Source organism: Thunnus thynnus, chromosome 13 (assembly GCF_963924715.1).
Source record: "Thunnus thynnus chromosome 13, fThuThy2.1, whole genome shotgun sequence".
NCBI lineage: Eukaryota > Metazoa > Chordata > Actinopteri > Scombriformes > Scombridae > Thunnus > Thunnus thynnus.
In genome coordinates, this window is record NC_089529.1 from 32,206,960 (window position 1) to 32,220,073 (window position 13,114).

Consider the following 13,114-nt stretch of genomic DNA (forward strand, 5'->3'; position numbering starts at 1 on the left):
ATAACTATACTTTCACTCTGCTGGACATGCAGCTCCAAAACAAAATGAATTGATCTGATTACAGTTATTGTCTGTGTACCCAAAACCTGATATATAATAATAAATAATATATGAAAGGCCTGATCAGATAGAAAGAGAAATCACAAATAAACAATAATAAACCCTTTGATAACTATGAACCCCTCAGATGAAAGGATTGATTAGTGATCAATAAGACTTCTGATCTGTGACCTTAAGAATCGTAGTGGGATTAGATGGTATTAATGTGATGTCATTTGTTATTTATACTAAATGAGAGCACATATTGATAATCAGTGACCATCAGCCAATCAGAGCAGAGTATCAATCAGACACTTATTGATTATTATTTATATGATCTTTATTTACTGCAGCACTGCACTTCTGCATGTCAGAGAGAAATATTGTACATTTACCTGCATGTTTATCTAACAGATAACGTTACATATAAAGTAAAATATGACAAACTGTGAAAGATAACCCTAACCCTATCCAGCTGCAAAATTAAAGTAAAACATAATCCAATAATATAATGTAATATAAACTTCCACAAGAGCTCGCTCTGCATGATGAGAACTTTAACTTTTCATACTTTAAGTATATTTTACTGCCAGTATTTGTGTGCTGAAGTGTATTTCTGAATGCAGAACTTTTACTTGAATGGAGTGTATCTTGTAGTATAATAGTGAATTTTCTGTTTTGTATGTAAGTGACTACTGTATCACTGCAACTTCCGTTTGGGATTAATAAAGTACTCTCTCGATCTATAGTACAATATCAAACAGTACATGTGTAACCAGTTGACTCTTGCATTGTGTCGTAAGGAAAAGGCTCAGACGAGAGTTTCGTTGGAGGCGACCACTTCCTCCGGCTACTGACAGAAGTAAATGAAAAGAAAACGTCCTCCGGTCAGTTGTGACGCTAACTCAGGTTCCTACACAAATTAAATAACAGAACTTTGTTACCATACTGTACAATGAGTCCAAACTGATAAACAAACTTCAGAAAGGAGTGCACGACGTCGCTTACCTCTCCCATGAAGTATGACGACAAAAGGGGGGAGGTAAAGGCATCATTTATAGGGGGGGGGGGGGACCTACAACAGTGAACGTAGGGGTACAATGAACTGAGCCTTAAATGTTCCACCTGTGGACTCTGGAGGAATAGCACGTCAGGATTTAACTATTTACAGATTTTGTGTAATTCTAATACATATGCTGCACAGTTGACCCTGTTACACTTGAGTGCACAGGATGTAGTCTATCTGTGACACTGTGTGGTGATAAACTGATGAAGTCCTGCATCCTCTCATCGCAGGTAGAAAGAAGAGTCATCAGGAGGAACAATAATTAAATATCTGCAGGTAACATTCATCTGAACAAACAGACTCCAGCACACAGCTGTGTCAATCTTCTTCTTCTGTTATTCTACATGAAGAATTAAAAACTCAGTGGGACAGACGGACATCTGGTATTACGACCCGGTGTCAGCAGACAGGTAGACTTTATGATCACATGGTGTGTGTTAATAAAGCTGTTTTTAATCAAAATAATCTGATAATACACCAAAGGTTAGAAATGATCCTGTCTGAAGAGTTCAGGTTTCATGTTTGTTTAAATAGTGACACCTGCTGGTCGACTGCTGGTACTGCATCTGTACAGAAAGCTCAAATCTGAGGGGTCACAACAGAAGCCATGTCACTGTCATCATGGTCGATATTTTGTTCAATAAAGGTTATAAAAACTCTTAAATAAGTGTCTCTTTATAAATATATACGCCAGCTGGTATCGTGGTCCGACCCGGATGCATGTTATGTCTTAACAACATATCAGTTTCAAGGTAATAATGATAATAAAATATATATACAGGGTTAGGAAATCAAAATTTCACAGAATGCAGAGGTCAGCACCATCTGTCACAGTCTATGGATTCAAAGGTTCTCTGCTCTTTGCCATCGTGGGTGAGTCCACCTTAGTTTACATTGCAGTACAGTTGCCTGAACTGAGTCCCACCAATGTTGCAGAAATTGTTGAACTAATGGAGTGTGAGTCTCCTTCTCCTTTCAAACATTGTATCTCTGCTGTGTAAAACTGACAATGATGTTTGCTGTTTTCTCTACGTACTACACACTTCATTGTTCACAGGTATTCTGATCAAATAAACACAGTTTTTGGTGCGTGGACCCCTTCCCTGATAAATATTGTTATTATTTATTTCACACCCAGATTCAGTGCTGAAACAATACCCCATGAACTTTGGGTTTTGGGGTCTGCAGTGGTTGTAATTTGGTCTTGACCAAATAGTCTTGCAGATTCCTGTTTCTCCAGACGGCTGCAACAACTCGGTAGTTTTTTATGATTTTGGTTCCTCACAGTACAACGGTGATACATTTGTTGTCACAAAAAGTAACATTTTTGTGTCCCATTGAGGTTTGGGGTTTTAAAGGACTTTGTAAGGGAAGACTTACAGTAGCCTCTCCTCCTCAATGCAGAGAACAACAATTTCATGGCCGTGATGAATTCCTTGTGTTGTGAACATATTCTGTGAAATCTTCTGAGATTTGCATAAGTGTGTTTTGTGTGGAAGCTGGTTTTGTAGAAAAGAGTATGCATATTTGTCTTTTTCAAAAATGCTTTAATGTCCAATTTGTGACTCTGTCTGAAGTTTTTTCCTTTGTATGTGGTGATGTCTGAATTATCAATGGTGTAGAGGCTTCTTTTGGCAAGAGGCAAGGGCCACAGTTTCCCACCCTGCCATGACATGTTTGCATAGGAAGGTTGCCACGGCAGTGTCCTTAGTCTGCAGGAAAATATCACCACTGACTCTAAAGTAATTTCTCGTGAGATTTATTTCCAGGAGTTGCAATAATTCCTTATCCAGTCTTTTTTGTTAAGATATTTGTGGAATATATATTTTATTTATTTATCTTTATTTTATTTTATTTGTTTATTTGATAGGGACAGAGCTCATTAATGAACATCAGTATATAATACAAGATGTAAACATGCTAATTTACATCCATAGTCCCTCGGCAGGTTACAAAAACAGAAACACTCTAAATAACACGCTGTGATGGTGCTTTGGCTTTGCCCTCAGGTTTGTGTCTTGCCCTGGGCTGCTGTGTATTTGTGTTTCTCCCTTCAGGTCCAGGTAGGCGGAGACTCAATTAGTGCAACTGGCCAGTCCATCCAGAATGCATTTAGGATCAGCCATTCCATTCCTTGGTCTCTCATTTCATCGCTGGCTCTCCTCCTGGTACGACATGTTTCTCTTGTTTGGTTTTGTTGCGTTTGTCTTTAGTTTACACCCTACAACACTACACATTCACACATCCACTCACCAACACTACTGATCTGCTGATTGATCACTTCACACATTACATTATTATTTTGTTGCAATTTCTTTAAAAATAACTATAATTGATTGATTTTTTTTGTCATGGCCTGAGAGCTGGGTCATAAAAACACATATAGAAATATAGAAATACACAACATAAAAAGACAAAATACATGGTACATGAGCTGTACTCATGATTATGAGTTGGAATTATTTTTCCATATTTTTGTGTGATGTTTGTGTATTTATGTGTGATTTTTTATGTTACTATTTATAAACTGAAATGTGAAAGCTGTCGGGCCGTGGCTACATCAATAAAATCATTAATCAGAATTAATAATAACGGGGCACCACCCTGGACTCAGGGGAAAAAGAGCCAGTTCAGTCTCAAAGTGTACTAATCTATGAATTTGTGACTTTGATTAATAATTAATTTAATAACTATAAACAAAATCACCATATCAATAGCTAGTTCAGGTTGAAGGATTTGGAGTTCTTTACAGAGCAGAAGTTGGCAAAACTCATTCTTGTGCAACATTAAAACAGACAACAGGTATATCCAAAAGCATTTATTTAACAAAAGGGTAAAAGCAACACACAATACTAATCTAGCCAAGTGTACCTATATACAAGTATGAATGTGTGTGTGTGTGTGTGTGTGTGTGTGTGTGTAGGGAAGACAATAGCAAGATGGCTGCAGTCACCTGGTGACTGAGCACATGGCATGCCGACACGTTGGCTGATAAAGGGAACTACAGGGATAAAAGGCCAGACCATGTGGTGTCTTGAACCACATGTGCTGCCTGAACCAAAGTTCACCAAACTAGGTTTTAACCTCTTAACTGTGTGGTTCTCTATTCAAGGCCAACTGGTGTGGGCTAAAAGTGCCAGGTTAAAAAATGAGGTTAGTTGCATACAAGGCCTAGTTACTGGATGTAACATGTGTTAAACATGCTAACATTAACCTAGCGGTGTGGCTATGCAGTAACCTGACTATAAGCAACAAGGACATCACAACAACAGTTCAATGAATAACCTTAACCAAATCAATACACGTACAGTACATTGTTTGAGTTAAACATTCTTGCTTAGCCGTACTATGCTTCACTGTGTTGCTAGGCTATGCCCAGTTGTTACCAGTCCATGAAGGAAGAGATGCTTTGTGGTGTCCTGCTTTGTAGCCGGTGAATCCGTGGGTGAGTCAGGCTGAGGAGGCTTTGGCTCTGAAGCTGAAGATGCAGGCGTTGCTGGAGAGAGAGCACTCCAGTCGTGCAGAGGGCCCAGGTCACTCCTTGGTGTAGAGTTAGCGGCAAGCTAACTCCATTTTGCGGCTTCTGTACTTGTTAAACTGGCCAGCAGACTTGTGTGTTAGCTGCTGGCACAAGGGAACTTAGTTTCTGAGTCTTAGGCAGGCTCTCGCGTCTTCTGCCGTAAAGACTGTGTGTGTCTGCTGTGAGCAGGCCACACAAGAGAGCAGAGAGCTGCTCCAGCAGCTGAAGGAGAAAGAGAGCAAGGAGCTGCTCCTGCTGCAGCTCGTGGAGAAAAGAGAGAGATAAGAGGAATCTCTAGTTTTGATAACCTGGATCCATGGGTGGAGCTTCAAACTTTGGTTGTGAACCCCCAGGGCTCAGGTTTCTTGGAGTCTTGAAACATGTGGTAAACTGTGGTCCACATGTAGTCCCAACATCCCCCCTTTGGTCCTAGGATTGCACCTGATGTGTGATCCTGGGAGCACAAACATACATGTACTGTATGGTCCACAGTTGAAAGAGTTCATTTATCCGTTCATTCAAGTTTGTAACATCTGGGCAGTGGTTAACACTATCTATCTTGGCTAAGCAAGAACAGTCATTTTCAAAACAAAAGCATGATAGACAACAACAAAGGCATAGTCCTAAATAACATAACCTGGGTTTCTCATTACTCTTTGAGTCAGTGAGAACAGGAATGTTAGTGGTGTAACTTTGTTAAGGTGAGAAAGCGGCACCTAAAATGATAAAGCCATTTCTGGAGTGTCCAAGAGTGTTTGTTGTTTCACTCATTGGATCTGATGACAATACTGACTACTCAATGTAGTACTCAGTCTGATCTTGGCAGACTTTACAATTTTGTCCTTCAGGCAAGTGTAGCTGCAGAAGGATGTCATCATATTTCCAAAAATCCCAAAGTCCTAATGGCTGTATCATTGTTTGTTTGGCACTATGTCCTAAACTTGTGGTGGGTGAGGACATGTGTATGACTACTTCTGAAAGTACCTAATCAAGTGTCCTAAGCTAGTGTTTTGCAAAGTGATCCTATTGACAAAATACTACCAAGGAGTTGATCCAATTGTTCTTGCAAAGTAGGGCAGTTGTGTCTGAGCTGAATCAGAATTTAGGCTTTCCTCAACTAATAGCAGGCTGTCTGGCTATTACTGAGTTTAGAATAACTGAGGTTGCTACTGTTGCTATCAAACCCAAGTGTATCTATGTAACTGCAGGAAAAGTAAGGCACTGGTATCTGTCTTATTGTCAGTACAGGGGTGGACTGTGCTGCTGTCTAGAGTTGTGAGAAGCGAACTCTAGAGCTCTTGTGCCTTAAGTTTCTAACTTGTGGCTCAGGGCTGTAAGCAAATGAAATAAAATGAAACAAGGACAAAAAATATGAAAAATAAAAAATCAACTTAAATTATTATACTTCTATAACATGTGCCTATATGCACAATGTTTCGACCTTTCTGGGTCTTCAGGCAAAGGCACAACTGAAAAGAAATAAACAGATTCTCTAAACTGGCTGGCAGAGAGATGCTGGGGGGTTAGGATTAGGGTTAGATTAAGTGTTGAGTTAAGGGTAACATTTCAGCAAGATATAAGGGTGGAAGATGGTTAGAGTAGGGGTTGAGCTTTGGCTTAGGGTCAGACCTAAGGTTGGAATTCAGGCTGGATCTAAGGTTAGTACTAGGTAAGTTCTTAGGTTAGGATAGAGTCTTAGCAAGATAGAGAGGTGGAGGAGACAGAGCTAGGGAGGAGCATCTGACCTGACTACATCCTCCCCCGCCGGACCGCGCTGGATGCTCTGCCTCCCCCTCCTCCCTCCAAAAAGGGAAGAGAGGAGAAAAGAGAGAGAGAGAGAGAGAAGGGGAAATTAGGTAGTGTTTATATGTATCTATTTTTAGAAAGAGAAAAGCAGAGTCATAAATCAACGATTTATTCCAGATTCACAGCATTTGTTCTGTACAGAAGGTTAAACGAGGAAGAATCAGACCTGGGATTAATTCTGGCTCAAGCCAGGATAGAAACAAAGTTTCCTCCGGGGCATTAGACTTGAATTTTTATCCCTTTTGTCCATCACTTTCTTCCTCACCTTTTATTGTTTTTATTATATATATATAATTTTTTTGAACATGATGAACACAATGAATATTAAGTTGGCTAAACAAACATTTTTTTGTTAGATAGTGAAGAACAACAACCATAACCAAACATTTAAACTATAGAAAAATAAAATGGAAAATACAACCGGAGAACTACAGTGTCTACATTGTCCAACAATTGTGACATGAACTTATATTATCTTTGAGTCCTGTGTTCTGTTTTTGTATCCCAGGGATCTTGGACCAGGTGAGTATCTTCAGTCCACAGTGTTTTCAACCCATTTGGAAATCTAGAGTGCAACCTTATTATCTATTGTCTCTCTTCTCTCCCTCTCTGGGTTGTTGTCCAATGTGGGTTGTGCTGTAGTCCTCTCATTTTTAAATTGTCCACTCTATGTTGTGAAAAGTGGAGGATCAGATGTGTCTTCTTTAAGTCCTTTTCTGATGTTGTAGGAGTGATGTGCCAATCGGGTTCTCAGGGTATTGCGAGTTTCCCCCACATAGTGTTTCTTGCATTTGTTGCATTGTATCAGATAGATAGTCAGTGAGGTTGAGTGAAAAGTTTTTTGGTAGTGGGTAGGTTGTGCCAGTTGTTGGGTTTTTGACCACTCTGGGATCCTTGAGTAGTTTTGTGTGCCCTAAGTTGGGCACTTACCAGAAGATCCTTTAGGTTAGAGTTCTTGTATGCTGATATTATTTTCAAATTGTTGTCCAATCTGGAATTTGCCAAGATATTCTGGAAATTCTTCTTCAATTGGTGGTTTGCTGCCACTGTGTATTTGGAGAAGATTGTTATCATTGGAATAACCTGGTGGTCTTCTTGTGGTGTCTCTGGTTTGGTCTTGTCTTTGTATGTTTCCTTATAAATGGTTTGGAGAAAAGTCCTGGTGTATCCCCTTTTGATGAAGGCTTTTGAAAAGGGTCTCCACAGCTTTGTCTCTGTTTTCCTGTTTAGAGCATATTTGGTCAAATCTTAGTTGTTGGGATTTAAGGATTCCCTGGAAAACATGTTTGGGATGGAAGCTCCGTTTGTGTAGGAGGGAGTTGGTGTCTGTTGGTTTAAAATACACTTTGGTATCTAGAAGTCCCGTTCTTTCAAACTCCACCGTCACCGTATGAAGGAAGTTAACCTCTGTTGTGTGTATTGTTGGTTTGACTTTTATCAGAGCATGGTGGCTGTTGAGAGTCTCCACGAAGTCCCAAAATTCCTCCACTGAGTGGGTCCAGATGCCCCAGATGTCATCCAAAAACCTGAGGTAGTGGGTTGGAAGCTTGGCACATTTTTTGAATGCTGTTTCTTCCCAGTCGGCCATATAGATATTTGTGTAGGCTGGGGCAAAACGTTTCTCCATCACTGTGCCTTTTGTTTGCAGATAATATTGCCCATTCAAAATCATTCCTCGTAAGGCTCAAGTGGAGGAGCTGTGAGATTTCGACCTATCGGTCAATCAGCCGATAGGTATTTTGTTAGCCATTTCTTAATGGCTGTCATTCCCAAGGGGATGTCAATGTTCGTATAGAGGCTGTCCATGTCCTTAGTGAAAAGGAAACAGGATTCCAGGGGTCCGTTTCACAAAGCAGGTTCAACAAACTCTGAGTCTAATCCTGAACTCTGAGTTGATCTCCTCTGAGATAGGAAACTCTGAGTTTCCGGTTCCAGAACAGCTGATTTGAGTCAGTTTAATCAACTCGGAGTAGTTTCACCTGGAGTTAAGCGCGTGCACCACAACTATGAAAAGCCAGCATCAATGGAGCCCCGATTCAACGAGTCACCATGGCAACGGGGAAGAGGGGGGCGGCGTTTTTCACCCCACTAGAACTAGAAATCTTAATGCGATAATACGGCGAGTTTGAACATGTTTTCAAAAAAGAAGTGCAACACCGCTGCAGCTGCAAAAGAGAGGGAGACGGCGTGGGAGAACATCGCTGCTCGGGTCAATGCGTAAGTTTAAATGTAGTCCTTTGCAATCACAATAATATTACAGAGGAAAACTGCTTGATTGGTCGCCTATTAATTTATTTCATTTAGGTCCAATCCCGCCAGGGAGAAGCGCACTTGGCAGCAGTTTAGGATGAAATATAAAAACATTGTTCAAACAGGTGAGACCTCGGCATAATCTCATGGGGGAACCTCATTTTGATCATGTTTTACATTGTAAAGTAAATATTAAGTGGCTGTTTGACTGTGCAGTTGTTTTATCCCCAACATAATGCTGGTTTCACACACATAAATGTCTTCTCATCTACATCATGTTCTGTTAAATAATTAAGCCTATTTAAACTAACACAGACTTCTACTCAGCCAACAGAAAGAAGGCAGATGTCTATAAAACGGGTGGTGGTCCAGCACCGCCACCTCTAACGGAGGCAGAGGAGCTGGCCATAAGCCAGACTATAGGAAGGCCAGTGGCTGGCTCCGACACTGTACAAAAAAACTTCCGTTTGCAAAGAAACGCAACGTAACACACAATATCTGCTGGGATGTGAGAGCATGACTACGATTGGTAATGTTGCAAATGTAAGGACGGATTAGGTTGTGTATGTAGATGATGGACTGTGACGTGAAACGGTATCTCTTAAAGAGATAATTGTCTGGAAATGCTAGAACATCTATGCGTGGTCTGATAACCATCTCTCAACGAATATTTAATTCTCTGCGCAGTAATGCTGCACCTTCATCCATGGGATCGTTATCAAAAGGACATGCCATGTTAGTGAAAAATGTTACTGTGCCTAATGGACTTCAAATATACTGACTCTGATTTTTTTTTTCTTTTTAATGATTTTTTTAAATGACAGACGGCAGAACTAGGCTACGCCAAAACTCGCCTGCTGACTGAATGAATGAGGAAATCAAATGGAGTGTGTGGCTCTGAAAGAGGGCAGAGACTGAGAGAAACTTGAGGTTCATTGAGAAAAACCTGGTCCCGACCAGGTTAGGTTCATAGAGTCTGTTACTACGGTAACTGACAGAGAGCTTAAGTTACCCCTCTCTCTGAAACAGGCTAGAGTTATCCCTCTTTCTCTGGTTTGAGTTACCTCCCTTTTTGAAACGGAAAACTCAGTTTCCCTCATTTCAGGGTTAACAGACCCTGAGTTTTCACTAAACCTGCTTTGTGAAACGGACCCCTGGAGGTGCGTATTCTGGATGCGTTGGATAAAATCTTGGGTGTTTTTAATATAACTTGAGTGGAGGTTGGATAGTGGGGTCAGGAAGGATTCTAGGTATTCTGCGATACCATAGCTCTTGCTGCAATAGTCCGAGATAATGGGGCGTCCGAGTGGAATTCTGAAAGGGGTGGGCCATGTTTCCAGGGGTTTGTGGATTTTTGGAAGAAGGTAAAAGTATCTCTGTCGATAGGGTTGTTCTCCTTTTAAAGTGTGCAATCTGTTTTTTATCAAGGGCCTTTTTCTTCCATAGTGCATCTAGGATTTCTGCTAGCAGGTTGGTCATGTCTGGGTACATTGGTTTTGGTAGGGGCACGTAGTAGGTAGTGTCTTGAAGTTGTCTTAGGGCCTCTTGGACATAGTCAGTCCTGTTCATGATGACTGTTGCACTCCCTTTGTCTGCCGGTTTTATGACAATGGACATGTTTTCCCTTAGTTCCCGTAGTGCCTCTTCCTTCTGGATCGTAAGGTTGGCCTTATCCTCAAATTGCCTTAAGTGGGTTATTGTTTACTGGTCTGCCTTGATTAAGGTCAGTATTTCTGGGGGTAGTTTTCCTGGATCTGGTTCCCAGTGGGATTTGGGTTGAAAGGAGTTCCTGGTTGGAGGCGGTACAGGACCGAAGTAGGCGCAGAGTTTGAGCTTCCTGTGATATTGTGAGAGGTTGAGTGCTAATGAGTCTCTCTTACATCTGGCTCCATTCCAGGTAGAGATAAAATTTTTACTTTGTTTTTTAGGACACATCATCAGTAGTGGACCTCAGGATCACCGGATGTTTCGGCCATTATCACTAGACATCCTCACCCGAGGGAGGCCCCGCTGGGGTTGATCAAATCCCGGGGTGAGTCCCAAAATCAATTGATTTTAATTTTATATTTATTATTTTTTATTTTTTATTTTTTATTTTATATTTTACCGTTTTAGGCTTGTAAACTGCCCTGTTCTTGGAAAGGATCCTTTTTTAGAATTCTGACCAAGATGGTCTTTAAAATCCTATTTTTCGAGGTGAGTTCTCTTCAGGTTTTAGTGTGTGTGTGTGTGTGTGCACATGTGTGCATGCGTGTGTGTTGCGGCCTGAGCTGTAACTTACCTGCTGCTCGGTGAAACAACTCGGTCCATCTGAGCAGGCTGAGGAGATGAGTGAAGGGACGGTCCTTTTATGTGTTTCCAGAAAGTCCTCTGTGTGTCTTAGATTTCGTGTTTTTCCTTCTTCCATGGGATTTTACCGTAAAGTCAAATATTCCATTTTAAATCCATTTCGTGTCACACACTGTACTTAATTTTCCGTGTTTTTTCCTTTCTTCCTCAGGATTTTAACGTTATGTCATCTATCATCTGCCTTCAAAGTTATCCTTCTTAGAGGTCATAGGTTAGAAATTAGAGCTAGGGGTTAGGGCTACACCTAGGGTTAGGCCCATTTTCTTTTTTTGCTTAGATTAGTGCTAAAATTAAGCCTAGGGTTAGGCTGAGGTTTAGGTTAAGTTTAGGCCTAGGGTTAAGGTTAGGGCCAGACCCAGGTTTAGGGTTAGGGGTTAGGAATAGGGATGATAACCATGATTACATATTTGAGGATTACATATTTGTTAATTACTTTTGATAGGAAGGTCATAGAGACCAAAGCTCTACCCCCACTAATTTGGGTACATCCCTTCCAACGGTACCACACGAGTCTGCACGAGCTTCCGTTCCGGAGATACATCACTTTATATAGAGTGGTGTCCAAAAAAGGGTTAGGGGTGAGGGTTAGGGCTTAGGGTTAGGGGGTAAAACGAGGTTTGTCTCACTGGACAAAACGGGACAAACGTGAATAACTTTTGATAGGGAGGTCATAGAGACTTGGAACCAAGCTCCATCCCCACTAATTCAGGTACGGCCTTTCCAACAGTACCACCCATGAGCATGTGCGAGCTTCCGGTCCTGAGATACGTCACTTCCGGTTTTTGAAATGGCTGTATCTCAGCAACGGTATCTCGTAGAGACATGGGTCCAAGACTGGCGCGTTCAGAGCCCCCGAATTAGGTCTGACGCCACCCACTCCCGAGTCTCTACGACTTTTGGTTCCCGAGTTATAGAGCAAAATGTCCTCCCCATTGGAAATGAATGGGATGAAAATTTCAGTGTTGGAGGCCAAAATCGAGCACGCAGAAAGTATTTAGGAGCACGTTTCAGGTCATTTGGAGTCTATTCGTACCACCCATGGAGTGACTTTTCGAAAAATCCCGACACCCATGAGAGATGAGGTAGATATTGAGATATAAGAGGTAGGTAAGTATTTTAAAGGTAAGTCGTGGACTCTTTGGTCTGGCCTTTGTGTGTGTGTGTGTGTGTGTGTGTTTGTGTGTGTGTCTGTGTGTGTGTGAGTGTGAGTGTGTGTCTGTGTGTGTGTGTGTGAGTGTGAGTGTGTGTCTGTGTGTTTGTTTGTGTGTGTGTGTGTGAGTGTGTGTTTGTGCGTGTGTCAGTGTGTGTGTGTGTGTGAGTGTGTGTGAGTGTGTGTCTGTGTGTTTGTGAGTGTGTGCGCATTTGTGGTTTATGGAGACGTTTTGCATGAATACACGCCACACTGCGAGGACATATTGAATTGTGAGGACAGGGACAGGGTCCTCATAATTCGGACAGCGTAGACGTGTTTCTATAGGTGTAGAGACCCAGAATCCAAAGTTTCAGCAAATGTCTCCACAATTCAGATTCATGTGAATTTGTGTAAAATCTGTGTATGACACAGCGGCCTCTGTAGGTGGGTCGATGTAACTGCACCCACTAATGAATAATTCACACGTGTAAAGTTCACAGCTTTTGATTGGCTGACAGTCGCCTGTCCTCATAATTATGGTTTTTGTCAAAACTGCTGTGTTACCCTAAACAAGGTGACCTCTCTTCAGCCAGCCACCAAATCATTTCCTGGTTAACGTTACGTTATATCCTGCTGAACCAGCACCTGCACCTGTGGAGAAGAGGTAAGACTCAAAACCCAGCACTACATTTCACGTCCAGAAACTAGTCAAGGCAACTTTTTTGATATCGGTAGCTAGTTGAAAGTGCCATTTCATCCAGCAATTGATCATATAAATTTCTGGGAAATTAATGCCAACGCTAGCTTAGTTTGAGGACAGTTTAGTTTAGCTTAGTTTAGCTAACGTTGGCTTTGCTTGGACGTGGTTGATAGAGTGAGAGAAATTATAAGTGAAAATGTGATGCTTCTGCTTTCATGAGAAACTCCCTTTTCAGGTGTGATTCCGTATATA